We start from the raw sequence: 19,291 nt of genomic DNA on the forward strand, positions 1-19,291 counted from the left end.
AAGAGCTCTTAGATGGAGGGGCTGCTTAGCTTCCAGACTTGATTTGCTACTGAGCTGGGGCAGGTATGGCTGTTTTCTAGGAGCAGAACCGTGGTCACTGGTCAGCTTTCAGGTAGTGGTGGCTGTAGGTCTCTATTTAATTTACCTCAATGCAATCTGAGCTCTGGGCTGTGAGTGCACAGTAGCCAGGTAGTTAGTTACCAGTCAGCTGAGTCCTACATGTCTTATGCTAGAGCGGTCCTCAGGTATCCTCTGAGGCACCTGGCATATAGTCAGGTTTTGTTAACAGAATAAACTCTGCATAGATTTTTTTTTTCTTCATGCTTTCCCAGAGGTGCTGTTGTCTTTCCATTCTCCTGGGACACTTGATGGCATTTCATTCCTCTGAGGTCAACCGTTTGTGGCCTTAACCTAGCAGAGAACATGGATTCCTCACTGCCTTACAGTGAGACTGGAGGGTTTTTAAAGAACATGCTATAAACATCTGTAATTATGGATTAGAAGGTAGAGGTGATGAAGTAAAATCTATGATGATCATAGAGGACGGAACTGTGAGCTGCTGTTAATCCTAGAGACCTACAAATGATCATCTGAGATAGAAGTTCCCAGAGAAAAGAACTCCAATTTATTTGTTTCCATTTGTCCCTGGAATGGGCATCTTAAAGCACAAAATTGTTTTAAAAATCTAGTTTTCTTTTCAGTTTATGATCTGAATTTCATAACTAGATGTGTAAATAACACACAAAATATCTTTATATTCTCCTGTGTGTTAGACTGCTGCAGCCAGTGTAATTGCTTGCAAATATTGTGTGCAGCAGCAAGGGGAAAATCAGGTTTGATTGTATTTATTGTATTTCACTCAGCTTAGCCTCTGGAAGCAGTTTGAGTCAGCTTTGCTTCGTCTCTCTCACACCCTTAACTCAAAGCTGTATTGGTTAGGTTCCTAGGTGAATTGGTTGGGAATCTTTTGAGATGATTATTAGTAAATGCTACCTTATGTAGATAATTACTTTAATAGAGAAATATAAATTTGGGTTAAAATGTTTGTGGCTACCTCTTGTAGAGAGACACCTGCTCACTCTAGCAGTGAGTCAGACACTGGAACTAAGGCATGAAAATTCCTTTTTCCAGATCCAGCCTCACAGATCTCAGCTTCTTTCTCTTTCAGCTTTGGACTGTTGGCTCTCTTGGATAGATATGTGTATGCTCCAAGATGAGGGAACACCTTTATTTTTCCATAGTTCTTGTCTTTTGAGGGTTTTTTAAGGGTTTGAATTTATGCCACATGAAATGTTATCTAATTAAATCAAGTACACAAAGGCAGATATTTTTCTCTGGATGACTTTCAATTCATGTCCGAGAGAGAGGGAATTATTCCAAGAGATTAAGCAGGGAAAATGGTATCTGCCTTTGGATTGTGTTTCTTCCTCTGAGGGGGCTCTTTGAGACCCCTCTCAAGACCTGCCCACTGTTGAGGCTTGTGGAGAGACAGAATGCTTCTTGCCATGGTTGTGTGCCTGCTTGAGGGAGCCAGGCCTGGACAACTGCATAAGGGTTTAGGTGTGATTTAGCAACTACTAGCCCAAACTGGCACAAGTTGAAGCACTTAAGGAATCTGGGATTGGGACTGATAGAACATGGTTCTTCTTGAAAGTTTCTGAATGTATGGGCAACTGGAAGTAGCACTTTGCCTCAGTTTCTGTATCTACATTTGGGCAAGGCTTATGGTTGGCAGGAGTGAGCCCAGCTGGTCTCAACAGTGAGATGTGACATACAGCTGTCTTTGCCTTTTTTTTTTTTTTTTTTTTTTGGGTTTTATTTTTGGTTTTGGGTTTTTTTTTTTGTTTGTTTGTTTTTGGTTTTTAATTGACATATAAATCTTTCACCTTCAAAACAGAAAAATTCTCTTGCAGTTGTGTGTGAACATCCACAAACTAGAAAGGCCAAATGTCTTGCTTTTCCTGTCCCCAGTGCAACTTGCAGGGAGCTGCCTTTGCTTGCCCACACCACAGCCCCAGCCTCACTATTTGCAAAGCTCTTCATGCCTGACCAGATGAGCTCCAAGTTGGATTTATGGAAAGATTGTCTGCGGTTCAGGCATAAAATCTAGGATGGTTAATGTTTTTTAAGGGGGACTGGGATTCCAGGCTGCCAGAATTGATGGGACTGGCTTGTATATCTTCTCTACTGAAGCCAGCTGACAGTTTTAAACCATCATTAAATCAAACTTTTGTCATTAAGATTTACTGGGAGCTTTTTACAAATGAAATGTAAAATCTGGTGCTTGCCACATGGAAGACAAATTCTTGAATCTGTCTTCCTGTATGTTGACAGAAATGTAGGGCTTTCAGGTATATATTTACATGTACATGCTGCTGAGCCCTGCAGTGGTGACAGACACTTCCAAATGGCCCTGCCTGGAAAGGAGAGGTATCTCAGTGTTTGAAGGCAGATCCTGCCAGCCTCATGGATTTATGGGAATGAGGGCCCAGAAGTAGGTGAATGGGACAGGTACCTATATATACAATGAACTAATCTTGCACACAGGCAGAATAACTACATCTAGCTTTATAAATAACAGCAGCCTTTTAGGTTTCCTAGGAGGTCTGGCAGGCTTACAAATGAATGTGCTGCTAGTTGTCTGAGACCAGACATTGGAAAGCTGTCCATGAGTGTTGTTGGCCCACTGTCTCATTTTTCCCTGCCCCCATTCCCTGTCTCTTGGTGGGGGTGGTTTTTTTGCTGTTTTTGGTTACTGCAACACAGACCCTGCCTGGCCTGCAATCTCTCACAGTTGCTTGCTGGAGATGAATGATTCATCAGACCCAACCTGATAAAATTGTGCAAGCCAGTCACCAAAGTTAATCAGACCAAAAGGAAAGAGGAGGGAAGGGAAAAACAAAAACAAAAGGGGCCCTAGAGCTAATTCTAATTTTCCAACCTCCCCATGGGAATTTAAAAATGCATCTATAATGTACTCAGCTTGAGTTCTCCACCTTCCTCCAACTTCGCTGGGAAATGGGAGAGCAGCCCAGGCGATTGGTTTTAAAGTGCAACTTCCGATGTTGCAATGCAGGGGAGCAGTGATTCAACAGGGCTCCAGCTGCGGCTCTTGGGGCACCGCGTTTGGCAATGGTGCTGCCGAGCGGGCGGCTCTGGTTGCAACCTGCTAATCACTTCCACTCGGGTTTGTTGTGTCACACCAGCCAGGATGGAGCTGAGGGGGCTGGGGAGCTGCTGACATGAATCATGTGGTGCTCTGCTGTGTAATTAGGAAGGAGCCCTGTGGTTCTCAGTGCACTGGTGAGATTTCTCAGGCCTGAAACATAAAGACTGCCACCCACTTCAGCAGGGAATTAGCATCTTCCCGACTGATCCTGAAAAAGGCTGAGAAGCCTGGGTGCTTTGGGCCAGGGGGAACTGGGGTTTGGCTAGACAGGGCAAGGTGGGTCTCTGTCGTGTCACTGCCATGGCCATGAGGATGGATCTAGGAGGGAGAGCATCAGCTGTGAGGAGAGTGACGGGGTGCTCTGTGAGAAATCCATCACTCCCTGCTTGGTGTGGCTGCAATAGTCCTGCTCACATCCACCTTGTGACTAAACGAGACAGAGTTGCACAAGTGATCGCAATGTCTCCTCTGTCTGGTTACTGTGGTGCTCAAGGGGTTCCCAGGGTGCTACTTCCATGTCTGCAGCTGAACAATATCCCTTAGTTTCTCTGAGCTGCTTGCAGCAGTTCTGTTGGCAGTGGGATGCTGTGCAGGACTCCCCAGCTGCAAGCCCAGCAGGCCTCTCTGGGCTGTTGGGGGCTAGTGAGGGGATCACCATTACAGTCACCTCTCTGCCAGCTGGTCCAGCTGTGCTCTGCATCCTTGGTGCTTTGGGCTACAGGAATTACTGTGAGCTCTTAGTAAGCGTGAGGAAATGTGTTAAATCCTGAAACCTTCTAGAGTGTAGAGACTAATTAGTCAGTGAGAATGCTTCAAGGGATTTAATGAAATTGCCCTGTAATTCTTTCTACCCTCTGAGTCCATATTGGGTTCATTTTAGTTTGGTTCATATTTGGTATATTTAGCATTTAACATTTTATCAAAACAACATCTCCACATGATTTTAATTTAGAATTACATTACTGTGATACTGTCAGGAGAAAACCATGTGCCAGACCCTGAGCTGCTGTGAATGAGCAACGATCCATTGATTTCAGCAGGGCAGCACTGATTTATTCCAGCCAAGGATCTGGCCCACCCTTGCTTAAAAGGAAAACCCATTTCCTCACCCTGGTTACTGAAACATTGCAATCAAGATGGGATGTGTCTAAACCACCTCCTTTTACTTTTCACCACTTGCATAATTTTGTTTCTGTTTTCCACTGCTTCTCATTTTTTACTAGGGCAGTGAAACTTTTCTGTTTGGGGGATAATTTCACTCTAAGCTCAAAAACCTTGGCACAGCTGAGTTTTGGGAGGATGGTTTTGATGTTGCACTGCATATGAAAAATGAGATTATTTTCTGCAAATTAGGGCTTCTGGCTCTGATGTTTTAGTCCTTGTACATAACCTTCATGCTACACAAGGCAGGAAGGGGCATGGGAGAGGGTTCCTACTGTTTTCTTTTCTTTCTATGATGCTCAAAGAAGCCAAAGGTTGGTGTATAATTGCACGCTTCAAGTCAGAGAGCACCTTAAAAGTTTGGTACCTCTTGAGACAAATTAGAGATCTTCTGACTGACTCTTGTGCAATTTCTCTGCAAGAAATACCTTTTATGGGCTCAGTGAAAGGTACTTAATTTTTGTGATTGTGCATCTGCCTTCCACAGCACAGTTGTACTTTTGTGTTAGCACCGTAACTGCTTTGTTTGAACACCACAGATGGCAGCTGCATTATCCACTGCATCCCTTCCTTGTGAGGGGACACATGATGCTACGTGAGGGAGGGACCCCCAGCTCTGATTTCTGATCCAAACAGTCCCAGGAGTTCTTAGGCCTGGCTCAGGGCAGGGTGACCCTGTCTTATGCATCAATATGGTTTACACATTTGAGAGAAAGCCCATTAAAGTTAGTAGCTTCTGCCTAGGTGACATTGCAACCTCAGGCACCTTCCCATGGTGAAAGAAAGAACCTCTCTTTTTGGCAGGTAAGAGGAAAAGCAACGCTGTCTAATGTTATAGACTGGGTGTAGCTGCCACTCTTCATTTACTGCAGCTGTGAGAAATTATTAACACTCCTTTGTGGAATCAGGGAGCTGAAACAATGGTGACCTCCACCCCAAGCACACGTCACTGCCCAAAACAAAGGCACTGCCCCAGCCTGCATAGGTGTGGACAGGTTTCCTTGGCAAGAACCTGGCAGGAAAGGCAGGGAGGCAGCTGGGGAAAGCCTCAGGCAGAGAAGCAGTCAGAGCTTTGTAGGCTGCCTGATGGTGAAAAGGGAGCTGAAAGAGAAGCAAATAAACTGGATCCGGCATGGGGAGGAGAGATTTTGTACCTGCGTCCTACGTGAGCAGGATTTCTGCAAAAAATTAACTGGCACTGCCGAGAGGCAGAATCCACATATGGAGTCAACCCAAGGCTCTGGTTATCCACTTGTCTGAAATAAAGTCACTAAAGAAAATGAAATGAGTTGGAAAACAGAAGGCATTGGCAGGAGAACAGCCTGTTACCGGAATACATTTGTTGTATAGCAGTAAATGGAGAAGCCTGATTTGCCTGGCCCTGTGCAAATCCCACTAAGCTTTTACAAACCCAGAAGTGATGACTGACACAGAGCAGAGGGGCAGCAGGGGGAGAGTAAAGTGCTTTGAATGTCTGCTTTTCATTTGACTCAGTTCCAGGACAACACAATCCACTCCAGATTAAAAATAATTAAGCTTCAGGATATCTTTTAGGAGTATCACAGGTTTGATTCAGCCTCCTTTTTTAACCTTCATGCTTGTCTCTCTTTGGAATTGTGGCATTGTGGCTGATGCAATACTGTGGTGACTGGTAGCTCTGACAAGGCCCTTGGGCAGCCTTCCTCAATTTAACTTGGAAATGTAAGGAAGACCTAGCAGTATCCTTATTTGTACCCAGAAATGCTTTTCATCCAGAAGCCAGGGACAGTACAGCCAGGAGGTGTGACTTCTATCTCTTAGTGTGAGTTTTTGGGAGGACTGGTGGGAGCAGGGACTAGTGTTTGCTGAGGCTTTCTGTCACTTCTTTCAGTTGCCCTTGCAGGTGTGCCAGTAGAAACACCTCCCCGCTGTCCTTTTAAGTCCTTTTGAGTGATTTCATCTCAAATTTTGGCTTTGTTCAAGTAGCAGTATATTATCTCCAAGTAATCTTGTCAGCTGAAATCATCAAGTGTGGTTTAAAATGGCTGCTTCAAAATAGTTGAGGGTTTCCAACCCTCAGACTTTTTATTGTCAGAATTATTTGGGAATTTGCAGAGTTTCATATGTTTCCCTGTGAATTTACAGTTTTCTGTAAAACTGAATGAATTACCCAACTCTCTTGTGGTCAGATGGGACAGGCAATGTGGCAGCTGAGAAGCCAGAGGTGACTGGTTGGAAGTGGCCAGGCCTTGCTCTGTCAGCTCTCCTCAAGTGCTGTAGGATTTTGGAAATGCTGCTGTCATCTGAAGGATGTTTCATGCTGCTGAAGAACAGAGAAAAGCATCTTTTCTAGGAATTCAAGCCTGAAAAATACAATGAATCCACACATTTCTTGGTTTTTTGTGTAATCTCCTTGTGCTGCCTCACAGTTCTATCTCTCCCCCCACCCTTTAGGGTAACTATGGTTGTTCTTGTGTGTAAGTGATGGAACGTTCCATTTCCTTGTAAGGAGTGTCTACTGGCCTTACCTGCTGCTGCTTTGCCTTGCAGGGAGTGTGACTTGTACAGCTCCTGTAGTTTATCTCTTTTATGGGAGGAAGAAAACATCTTCACCCAGCAGTGAGGTTGGAGTGACCACTCATATGTAGAGATGGACTTTTCAGTGGAGGGCAGGGCTTTGCTGCTGTTTGCCACGATGTACAAAGCCCTCCCATCAGAACCATCAGAAATGGGATCTTCTTGTGTGAGGCATGCACAGGTAGGAAGAGATTGTTCTAAATCCCAAAAGAAAAAAAAAAAAAAGTTAAAATACATAAGTGGAAAGCTGGGAAAAGCTGCACAGAATTATTGACTGTCCTTTTGGTGGACTAGTGGCATGAAAGCCCAGCCCACACAAAATCTGTTCAGCATGAGCAAAATGAGTTTCTCAAGAGAGTAAGTGTCCAGTGCTCCTTCAGCTCAAAATACCTGTTTTGGGCACTTGTTGCAATAGTCTCACATGCACTGGGTGGATGCAGCCAGACCAGGTGACTGAGCCCATCATTGCTGCAGTGGTTTTTTGTAGTGTTAATTTTTGATTGGTTCAGTGAACTGAATTTGGCTCATGTAGGCATCTCCAGTGCTGGAAGCATCAGCAGAGGACAGAGTAACAGTGGAATTGAGAATGGCCCTTTGGGCAGCTGTTACATTAGGCCAGTCACTCTGGTTTACTCAATCCTGGTGCCCCTTCTTCCCTTTGCTGGTGGGACCCTGGTATCCATGAATTTCTGCAATTTACAGGACTCTCCCTGGTGACAGAAGTGGAGCCCATGCTTTCCAGCATGATCCATGCAGCACTGTTTTCTGCTGATCAGATGCTCAGGAGAAAGCACATGAGCAGTGAGTAGCTCACAGCTGGAGAGAAACTCTTGGAGTGAAAGAAGAAAACAAGGAGTGTCTTCTGTATTGGAGGGCTACTCACAGAAGCTGACCCTGCAGTGGGAATTGATGAAAACTTACAGCCCGTCACCATTTCACTTTCTACGGATTTTTAAATTCAGTTTGTGCTCTCTGCATCCTGGGGTGGAGACTGCAGCACCTCCTCAGCACAGTACCTTAAGCAGCTCTTAAATTGTTTGCCAGACTCCTGTGGTTCTCACCATAGCTGGGGTTTTACCTCTTGTTCTTCAGGCTGACTGCATGAGGTAGATTGAAATGGTAGGGTTTCCTTTCACTCATACTTTTTTCTTTCTGATGTTTCATCACATCTCCCTCTTTGAGGCAGGCTGTTATATCTGATACAACATGAAACTTTGGAGAGGGAAGGCTTTGTTAAGTAGATGAGGGTTATGAAGCAAGAGGTAGATTGATAATCAGAGGAGAGCTTGTGGTGTCTGTCCTTGGAACTTTTTAGGAAAAGTTGTCCATGTGCTTCAGCCATGCTACACAAAATGGGGCCTGCTTTAAGATAGGACGGGAACTGCTTGTCCCTCACCATTTCCTCACTTCTGCTTTGCAAACACTGCTTGTTAAGATAATCAGCAATGACAAATGCTTATGGAATATTGCAAGTGCGTGAATAACCACCTAAGAAGTATTTGGAAATTGCTGCTCTTAGTTTTCTGAGTCTGAGTTTCCAAACAAGAGCTCCAAATAAGTAAGTAAGAGCAAGACACGTGTTCTCTTAGCTGTGGGTACCCTTTGCTGAATGGGTGTGGGCAGCAAACCCATGCAGAGGCTGTTAGTAATCCTCACAGGCTCTGATGTGGTCACACTGAACCGGAGACTTTGTGTTATATGTGAATGCAATGACTTTACTTTCTAATATTTGGCTGGCTTTGTAAACCATCTTCCTTTCTCCCCGCTCTTGTTTTCTCTCACGAAGGCACCATTTCTTGTTGGTTTTGGACTATTTTGGTGACTAGAGAGGAATGTAGGCTTCTCAGAAGTACATGAGCTGTTTTGCTCTTCAGTAGTGTCCCTGCTCTGCTCATAGACAGAGGAGACCTGGGTGGAGAGGATCAGTCAGGAGGCTAAGGACAGGCATGAAAGAAAGCCTCTGAAGCAGGATGGAGTGGCAGAAAGGCTGCTTTTTCTCAAGGGATCTGTGAAACAAGGCGATCCTGCTGTCATTTCTGCAGCAGGTAATTGCATGGGTTTTGTGCATTTGCATGCGTCCTTTGTGACCCATGTGTTTCTCATCCCTTGTACTTTCCTCTGCGTCTCCTGAGCTGTTCTTTCTTAGTCTCTTCCACTTCTGTGCATGAAGCAGAGGTGCCTGCTACCCCTTTGATATCTTCTCAGCATGACTGATGCTAGCCAGGCTTTGGAACAGAAGCAGCTGCAACTGGGCCCTCCCCAGCAGGTCTCCTGTACTGCTTCTGTGCAGTCTCTGTGCATCTGGAGAGGACAATCTGCTGCAGCTCCAGCTAGCCAGAAACCTCTGCAATTTGCCTCCTGTGACACTGACTCACAGGAGGGTGAAGGTCTCGATTCACTGTCTCATGGGAAGTGCTCTGGCTCCAGCCTTCCCTTAGCATTTGCTCACTTAGACCCCAGCTCAACAAAGCCCTTGAATGGAGTTTGGTGAGCTGCTGCTCATTGCCCTCCTGCCAGCATGACAGAAAATGTCCTTGTGGCACTGATGGTTGCTTCCTGAAAAGGTGTCAACAGTATCAAGCAGATTTGGTTGCATTGATATTCCCTATTCATGGTGAATGCTCAAAATACTTGTTAAAAGTCATTACTCTGGTGGCAGATGTTTTTTTTCCTTTTCAGTTTTTGTAAACTCTTTCACTTCAGGAGTAGGGAAACATTCCTGTATGATGGGGAGAGGATTTTTTTTCCCCACTGCCAAAACAAATGTAACATTTTATGGAGAGAGAAAAACTTCCAATTTCTTTCATGAGTAATTGAAACTTCATAAAAAGTGTCTACCATTTACTCTTTCTACCACTGTGGAGATTTTCCACTTAGCCACCATCTTGGAGGTGCTGGCCAGCTCTGCCTTGGCTTTGATCCCAAAATGTCTCTGATCTGGAAAACTGTCCTGGAAACATCACTAGAACAGTCTTTCCTGTGAGATTTATGCTTCCTGCTGGGCTAACAATGCTGCTGGATTCAGTGGGATTTCCCCTGTGGGGGGCAGGACATGGTGTGTGTCTGCTCAGTACCTCAAGTCTCAGGCTCCTCCTGAGCAGAGGAGAAACCTGTGAAGAACCACATTCAACTTAAATACTCAAGGTTTTCACACTTGAAGGTTTTGGTAGTAAATATGATGTTAAATCCTTCATGGGTGGAAGGCAGCCTTTGGATTTGTTAATCTTACAAAGGAAATTTAGTTTTTGGAGTGTTGTGCTGGGACCCCAGAGAACTATTTTGGGAAAACTAAGAATAGAAGATTGGCTGTAGCTGGGCAGTGTTGCTTCACTCCTTTATTCCTTCTTTAACCTGCTGTTGACATATCTGTAGTACAGCTGGAGGTACACTGATAATGTGACTCAGACATCAGGTGGTCTTATGGTGTTAGGGGCCACCAGATGCCTGTCCCAGACAGACAGGGAGAAGAGAATTCAGGAAAGTTTTTTCTTTCTGATTTCTTCTCTTCCCTATCAAAAACCTGGAGCCATGCACCTCCAGTTGTGCAGAACTGGGTTGGGACTCAGAGAACACATTCATTTTATGTCAGTGCACCAACCACCATTTGAGGGTAGGGGTTCTATGTCCTTCAAGTTTGTGGTGAATCCCTGAGGTCTCTTTCTAAATCCCTGATTCCTTGTGTCTCTGTGAGTTCTGATGTGTCACAGACCTTGCATTTATGGAATCTGACAGGTTGGAAGGTGCAGCCTGCTGTTAGATCACATTTACAGAGGGCTCATGCAAGACTTAAGCCTATATTATTTTTGTTCCTCTGTGATGCTTATATTTGTCTTGCACTTTGTCTGGGAATTCAGGTTGTGTGTCTTGGCTGGGCTCTGTCATATATGTTTAATTCCAGTTTCTTTGCTTTCCTGCAGGGACTTGCTAGGGAACAGGAAGTAAATGGAGTGTCTTGTGGAGATGCCTTGTAGGGAGAGCTGACTGCCAGCCAAAACCCCATCCAGCTACAAAAGCAGCTGTTTCAGCCCAAAGAGTGTGTAAGCACAGTTATTTTCTTAGCACCTCATCATGCTTCTTTCAGGAACTTCAGCTGTCAGACAGGTTTTCCGTCCTGCTAGGCTGGGAAACATGGGGTGCTTAGTTGGTGATCCAGTGACTGAAGGGGTGCATGTGGCAGAGCCAGGAGAAAAAATCTCAAGACATAGAAAGGGGAGCACTTGGGCCCAATCAATACTGGAGGTTTGGAGTCAGGTTTCAGCCTTTTTCCTGTGTCTGCTAACTCCAAACTAGAGCAGGTTTGCTTTGCAGCTGGATCTGGGATGTGCATGTGTGTGCACATGCCTCAGGCACAAGGGAAAGCAGGAATTTTCCTAGGCTGTGATGAACAGTCTACCTGGAGAACTGGCTTTGTTCTGGCTCTGGGCTGCGGGGGCAAGTCCCAGCTGTCCAAGCATCAGTCCTGTCTGGATCCTCTCTTACACTAAGAAGTACCTGGAACTAAATATAAAAAATGTCATTTGGGAGAAACTAGTTGGTATAGTGAAAAAGAGTGACCTGCTCCCTGTATCTCACATGCATATCTCACTGTCGGCTCTTTTACAGAAAAAACTCCTTCACATCTTGACAGCAGACATAAGGAAAATAGATTTGTTTGGTTTAACCACACATTTAAAAGTAGCAGGCTGGTTCCCCTTTGCTCTTTGTTTCTCCACTGGCCCGGAGTGGGGAAATTCCTAATCTCAACACTGAGAGGTGCCCTCTTTGCCAAGACTCATCTTGCCCACATGGCTTATGTCAGGGCTGTGACTGGGAGATCGAAGCCTAGCAGATATTTTTCTAAGACCATAGCAATCCATTGCTGGTGTCCAAGGATCTGCTGCAGAGCTGCTGCTTCAGGGATCTGGTATGGAGCTGCAGGGGCCTTCTAGGCAGGTCCTGGCCAGGGTTATCTGTGCTCCTCTGCCCCAAGCACTCATGAAGGGAATGACTGAACAGCACAGAAAACAGCTCTGACACAATTTACCGCACAGAGTGTTAAGATAATGCCAGTTGGTGCTGCTTGGCTGCACCAGCTGCTTCCTCCATTGTGTCATTACTGGGCGGGGGGGACAGATTGTTCTGAGCATTGCTGTTACAAATATGTTTTCCCACTGTGATTGTGAACAGCATCACTGTCCTGGAGATGGATGGTTGTACTACAGCTCATAGAGAGAGCCGAGGTCTCCTTTTCTCCCTCTCTCGGCCCTTGCCAGACCCATGGGACTCTAACTTACATTCTCAAAATTCTGCATTTACAGTTTGGTTGCAGCTGGCTGTGCTGTGCCCTGCATCAGCCTCCAGAGAGCCTGTGTCACAGGACAGGAGACCTTTCAGCTGGAGAAGTCAGCCACTGTTCAATCTTGACCCAGATTCTGAGGTAAGGGGTAATCTGCTGCTGTTTCTCAAGCACAGAAGGGTCAGGGTCATGGATGGCAGCACAGCCATATCCTGCAGAGCTACTGAGGGGTTCATGTCCTCACCCCTGCCCATGTGTCTCCCCTTGGGGAATGGTTACAAAATGTTCTCTGCAACTTTGATGGCACTTGCTGTCTTTTATTGGACTCTCATATACTCATAACTTTAGTTGATGATGGCAATAATTCAACAGCGATGTTAAAAGTAGTCAACTGCTGCCAGCCTTGCTGACTGGCTGCTTCAGGCTACCCCTTCAGAAAGCTCCAGAAATATTATCTGGGGGATGATGCTTGTCCTTATTGCTCTAAGCAAGCCTTAACTACAGAGCAGATGTCACCTTTCAACTTGGTGTTCTGAATTCAGTGGCAGCCTTTCACGTGCAGCAGGATGTAGGATCCTTTCCTTCCTGACTAAAAATGTCAGCCTAAAATGCAGGGATGAATTTCATTGAGTAAAGCAATGCCTGTGTGTGGATGAAAAACAGATGAAAACATAATGTGATCCAGCAGCTAGAAATTCAACTTAGATAAATGTAGCCTAGAAAGAGAAGGTACATGACTTTTAACCATGATTAAATAGCAACAATTAAATAATTATTGGCACCAATTACCAAGGGATACAGTGGTGGTTCTGTTTCTTGAAGCTTCTGAAGAATCCATGTATTGTTATCTCAACCAGAAGAAATTTGGGACATCAGATGAAGTCTAAGAACATTTTTTATGCAGGAGACCAATATGATTATTCCTGCTGTCTTCTTTATATCTAAAAATGTAAAAATTGTAATTTTAAGGGCACTCAGTATTCTTTAGTGTAAATCTTGCTATTCTGCAGCAATCCCTATTTCCTTCTCAATTCTGCTTTCCTAACACATTGCTCTGAGCTGGTGGATGGCAATCAAGATTATAACAGGTTAAATGCCTTGCTGCTTCTGTATATTGTGGAGTGGTGGTTCATGCCCAATATGAAACAGGGATCGGTCTTTTAAAAGGCTTCATGCTGAGGTCAAGGTTTTCTGAGCATTTAATCTGATGGCAGCATGGCCAGAAACATCTCCTTCCACTGCTATTCCTTTTGTTTGCTTATGTTGTTTTTAATAAAGTTCCTCATGCCATCATAAAGCATAATGCGATTTCCTTTTGGTTGCACAGGCTTTCATCTGGAGAGCTTCCTCACTGATTTTCAGTCTTGGCTGTGTAAGTTTGTCTCCAGACCAGTCTGGGAATGTAAGAGCTGGGGAATCATCTGACTCTTGTTGGAAGCAAGAGCACCCACTGGGAGCTGTTCTACCAGGTGGGAGAGAATGGTCATGGTCAGAGATTAACCCTGAGCTCAGCTGAGGCCCTGGGCCGTAGGAACCTTGCTGCATTCACAGTCTGGGCCTGGAGAACAGCAAGGGGCACAGATGTTTCTGAAGGATGTAGAACAGACTGATCTAGTGACTGGAAGGTCCAAAGCTCTTTCTTGATTTGACCTGAGATTTGGGAAATTAGTAGTTTTTAATCCTTTTGATCCTTGAATGCCCATGGGCTGTGAAAAGAAGCCTGGACCTCTTGAAACACCCTGTACCACAAAAACAACCTTACTGTGAAGGACCATATTAAACTAATAGAGATTTTGTTTGCTGAATCCTTTAAGAATGTGAGACACCTGCAAATGACTCTAAATGTTCATTTGTAGTTTTTAAAATTTTGATTTTACTTGTCTGTAATCCTATTACCTATTTGGTGCTCAGTAAATAAAACAACCTGCAACTATTTCCTTTGACTTGCTGAACTTGAGGGTGATGCCAAAGCTGTAACTTAATACCAAGGCATCCCAGCTGTCCACACTGTGGACGTGTTGATCCTCTGACAGCCAGTGAATTCCTCTGGGCTAACCAGGGGGTTATAAAACACATCTTAACATGCAGCTATTCAGCAGAAATCTTTCCTTACCTGATATTAGCCAGGAAGTCCCTCTGGCCTGCCCTGGAGAGGAGGGGTTCCTGAAGTCCATGGGCAGCCAGAGAGGTTTTGATGGCTGTATTCTGTAAACACAGCACCTTCTTCACCAGTCATTACCCTGCCCTCCCTACTCTCCCAAATATCTAATGTGTAAAAGAAAGCCACAATTGCAAGGTCAAAATTTCAAATTCCAAGCTGCTGCTTCTGAGTGCTGTTGAGTTGACCAAAAGGTATTTCAGAAGTGCCATAGATCTCCAAGATCAATCCAACAAACTGGAGATGGGGCAGATCTATGATGCCCTCAGAGAAACAGAGAATGTTGGAGGTCAAAGGTTTGGATTACAGGATGAGGAAGTTAAAGCTCCATGCCTGAGTCATGATCTTTTGTTTGGCTCTTCTGAGAAGGGGATTTTTGTGTAGTTTTAGAAGAGAAATTGTTCTGCTTTTAAAGTAATTGCCTTTGATTTCAAATGAAGGAAAGTGAGTCTAAAAAAGGAATGTTTGTCCATGCTTTCTTTCTTTTCTGTAAAAGCCTTGTGGAAGCACAAGTCAAATTCATTTCTGAAGAACAGGATACTCTAAAAGTGGGAAAGCATCAGACCCTCTCCCATCTGCTGTGGGTGACCTGAGTCCAGACATGGAAAGTCCCATAAAAGAAGCAATAAAGCACTCTGGGATACTTCAGCCTGGAAAAGGGATGATTTGAGGGGGAATGTAACAGAGAAAAACAAAATCTAGAGATGCATGAAGCAAATAGGTAGGGACTGCTTGTTCTTACCTTTTTCCTTGCAAGAATTGGAGGCCAACAAATGTGGGCAGATTTCAAACAAATGGTGGGAGCAGGTTCTGGATGTACCAGGTAGGACACGCAGAGAACTTCTCATCAGAGGGTGTTCTGGGTGCAAGCTGTATTCTTGTGTTCAAAGGAAGACAATAGTATTTGAAACCAAGATTGTTAGGGATCACAGAATAGACCAACCCTCTAAGGCTGAAAAAATCTCTTCAGCTGAAAATGGTTGAAGGTTAAGTAAATAATTTGTGTTTGAGAAGGGAAGTACCATGTATTTTTGACCTATTCTTCCTCTTTCCTCCTGTCCTAGAGCAGCCATGAATCCCCAGCAAGAATCCACCTACCACCACAATATAAACTATGGAGGAAAGAGGAAGAACCACATAAACAGTAAATGAGAAGGTCTCTGCTTGCTCAGGGAAGTATCCCCTGAGGAATGGGGACTTCTGGGGAAGAGTAAGGCACAAGAGGGGCCAGAAGGAAAAGGGGAGGTCTAGGGGAGGGCACTACAGTGGGAGTTTGGAAGCATAATCTTTGGCAAGCTGTATTTACTTGAAAAATTTCAGCTGCATGTAAGTGGATAGCTGGATTGAGAGAGTTGGGTAAGAGCTGTACTAGGGTGGGGTAGGAGATAGTGATGAAAAAGAAGCTCTGTGTTGGAAGGTGTGGGAACATCACTGTCTCAGTTGTTCTTGAGCATAACCAACCCAAAGGAGCAGTGCTGGCTGTTGGTTTCTTCAGAATGGGAAGCCAGACTCTCTACTTCCCACATATTGCTATGAGCAAGTCTGACAACTCCTCAGAGAGATTTTTGAGGACTGTTAAATGTCATGTCTACATGGAGCTTGTGTTGGGGAAATGCATATTCCCAGAGCTGCTTTTCTGAAAGCAGGGCTTTTTCCTTTATTTTTCACTTCAAAAGGACTAAGTGTATAAATCTTGTCCCTGGCAGAACCTGCCTCTCCCTTTGCGACGGCTCAAGTGCGTACACAGGGAATCAGAGAGCAGGTGACTTCAACTTAACCTTCCCTCTGAGCTTGAAGAACAAGCCAAGGCAATACAAAAGGGACCTTCTAAGAGACCTGTGCAGCTGCACAGCCCTTATATTGGCCCCATGATGTGTTTATCTTTTGCCTTCAAGAAAGTCTCAGAGTTAGGGGAAGCTCCCCCAAGTGGGATGGCTTAAAAGACTGTATCTGCTGCTGGGAAGTGCACATACTTCTTTCTTTATAAGCCATTTGATGTGTTTTTCCTCCCTTGCTCTCTCTTCCCCTCCTCCCCTGGCAGCAGGCTCTCTGGCTGTTGCATGCTTTTCATTAAATCTTTCTGATTGTAAGCTTGTATGTTCTGACCCAGGGTCAGAGAGTACCACTGCAAGGATACAGCTCAGTAACAGAATAGAAAGCTTTTTCTGCTTTGGATTATTGGACATCTCCAGTTATTGCAGAGTGTGTTCTTGTCGGGTGTCTGAAGACACAGTTAAATGTCACCTGGAAGGGAGCATTCCATGATGCTCTTGGAACACTGAACTTCTCCTCTTGAATGATGAAGGTGTCTGTGTGTGCGCTCCAGTTGTGTCTTGGCCAATTTCCAGCCTCTACTGCTACTGTTGCTCTTATCCCACATGTTCCACTTTTGCAGTATCCATTGGGGAAGGTTATTTAACTTTCCTCACTGATATTCAACAACTGCCACAGTTGTGTTGTTTGTGTTTAGGTTGTTTGTCTGTAATGAAAGCCCCATGCTTAGCGCCAGCTCAAATCACCAACTGCTTACTCAGCTTCACAGCTCTGTTATCGGAAGGCATAATCACTTCCTGCATCTCTGTTTGTCTTTGCCTCCGTGCTGCTGTACTGATGGGCTGGGAGGTGCCCTGCTGCTCCTGCAGCTGCTTTTCCTTGCCCCAGGGCACATCGGCATGTGGGGAGGAAAGCAGTTCCTGGTTATTGCTTCACCTTCTTGAGATGCCTCAGACACAGGCTGCTCTGTAAAATGGAATATCATCCCTCTTATTTTTGAAGGCTTTTCAGAAAGAAGCATTTATTCCTTTTGTGAAGGCTGTGGAGTTTGCACTTAGAGGGGACAGTGGCGAAATCCATCTGTAAGCTCTGGGCTACCTGGTATGAACCCAGGTGCTGAGATATCATGGGATGTGCCGGCATCTCTCTTAGTGCCTGGCTATGATACTGGCCAGGGCTGTGGAGATGAAGTGTCAGGGCCCTGAGCGTAATTAGCCTGATGAGCCTGCCATGGACCTCCAGACACTGCCCTGCCCATGGGCTCAGGAGCTCCATTTAAACTCAGTTCATGACTTTCCATTGCTCCCTGAGCTGTGGTGTAGATGTGGGCTTCACATTGGGACCCTGATCCATGGACTGACCTCCCAGTTTGGCATCAAACCTGCCTGGTGACCACTAGACTGTCTGACCGTGGTTACTGTCACTGGAGCTGACTGACCTGCACTTTGAGCTCCTGCCTTGATGTGCTCTATCATCACAAATGATCTGGGTTCTGGGTTGGCCCTGGCTGCCATCCCCACACTTGGCTGCTGGTCTCACTTATGTCCTCCGGTATGGGGAGCCCTGTCCTGCTGACTGACTTATCCTCGACTCCTCATCCTGCAGGGAACTGCCAGCCCTTCCTGATCCCTGACCTTGAGAGGTCTCTATGGAGAACTGATTCTTTGGAAAGACTCATCTTGGTGTGAAACACTTCCTCAACTACCAGCACAGCACAGCGAGAGCATGTGGCCTTGGGGATATCCTGTCTGCCCACTGGGGAAGGTGACACTGTGTATCAAAGCTGTGCCTTCCTTCACATTTCCAGTGTGGTAAATGTGTTATCACCAGCTCATTAGTTGCAAAATTAATTAGCATTCCAGCCATGGGATGTGATGTGTTTGTCAACTCAGCAAGCTGGCCAAGCAGGAGCTTCTGTCCAGCCTCAGGAAAGGATGTCTGGGGATTTGGGGGTTTATTTCTTGTTTCCTTTTTAAGCTGCTAATAGTTCTAGTGTTTTCTGCTGCAATCAGCATGCTGCCCTATACTGTGACACTTGCAACCTTCCAGGACAAGAAGAGAAACCATTCTTTTGCAGAATCCTTGCTAAACAGGTTCCCTGAAAAATATGAGGAACTTGTGGCTGCTCACACGTTGCAAGAAAAGATCATGATAGATGCATTTACAGAGCAGAAATAATAACCATCATCAACAGACAGGAGGAAATGGCTCCTCTGAGAGTAAGAACCAGACTAAGGGAAGAAAAATGCTCAGGTTAGATAACTTAGTTTTGTGAGAAGGGAGGGGAGAAAATGCTGAGAAAGGAGGGGTGGTAAAGGAGGGACAGGGTGAGGAGCAGCCCCTGAGGAGGGGATGTGTCATGGCAAGAAGCCACCTGTGAAAGTGAAGCCTCCTCACTGATAAGGCTGTAAAATGTGTAAACAGAATTGCTGGAGCCTTGTCCCATGGGAGGCCAGGCACAGCTGTGCAAGGGATACGTCCTGATCTGGGGCAGGTCTCAAGGGAGGGAGCAGAGGTTTCCTTGGAGAGGCACTGCCACCTTGGTTTTCTCCCAAAGGGCTGGGAAGTGTGGAGGCATTTATTGTGCTGTCTCAGGGGGATGGAGAGAGCTGTAAAGAGGGGACTGGCCCTCCCAGAGGGCTCTGCATGGGGCTTGCAGTGCAAGAAACCTCACCTATGGTGTGTATTTGTAATTTAGCACTAGGTTGTGCTGATCCCTCCCGCTCCCCTCTTTTTCCTTGCTGAGCTTGTCTCAAGTTGATGGCACATAAAACCTTTTATCTTTTTTTTCTGATAGGCTCCTAAATTCACCTATGATTGCAAGATATTGAAGGTTGCAAGCTCTTGCCAACCTTCAGAGTTTTATAGCAAAATCTTCCCACATATGCTATGTACTTCAGAGGGTGGAGTATAAGTGGTGCTCTGGAGATGCTGAAAAATGTCTGTGATGTTTTGGAGATCCCCATTTGTCACTGAAGGGTAAAGTGGGATAACTGTTGTCCTTAGGAGCCCCTGCTCTTGTTTCTTCCCAAGTGAAGGGATTTGGTGACCCAGCAGCTCAGCTATAGCCAGAGGAGCTTTATTGGGTGTTCTACATAGGTCCTGAAAGTATTCTACACATAGAGCCTACAACTAGGTCCTTGTCAAAGTAATAATTCAAACAAGGTTCCTTTGAAGCTTTTCTGGAAACAAATCAGGG

General features: G+C 45.2%; 1 long non-coding RNA gene across 4 annotated transcripts in view; it reads right to left on the reverse strand.

Annotated features, from left to right (window-relative positions):
• LOC146766257 (uncharacterized) overlaps positions 1–18,919 on the reverse strand; it is a 46,260-nt gene extending 27,341 nt beyond the window's left edge. The window contains exons 1-3 of one of the 4 annotated variants that reach the window (XR_014958067.1): positions 15,062–18,919; positions 6,838–7,083; positions 1–6,672 (exon numbers count right to left, since the gene is read on the reverse strand). The exon at positions 1–6,672 is cut by the window's left edge and continues 27,341 nt beyond it. This is a non-coding gene — a long non-coding RNA (uncharacterized LOC146766257). Of the gene's footprint in view, positions 6,673–6,837 lie in introns of all 4 variants that reach the window. The other 3 variants (XR_014958068.1, XR_014958069.1, XR_014958066.1) reach the window with 3 other exon arrangements.
• Between the last annotated feature and the right edge of the window lie 372 nt (positions 18,920–19,291).

This window comes from Lonchura striata, chromosome 12, assembly GCF_050655825.1.
Source record: "Lonchura striata isolate lonStrDom1 chromosome 12, ASM5065582v1, whole genome shotgun sequence".
In the NCBI taxonomy this organism is placed as follows: domain Eukaryota; kingdom Metazoa; phylum Chordata; class Aves; order Passeriformes; family Estrildidae; genus Lonchura; species Lonchura striata.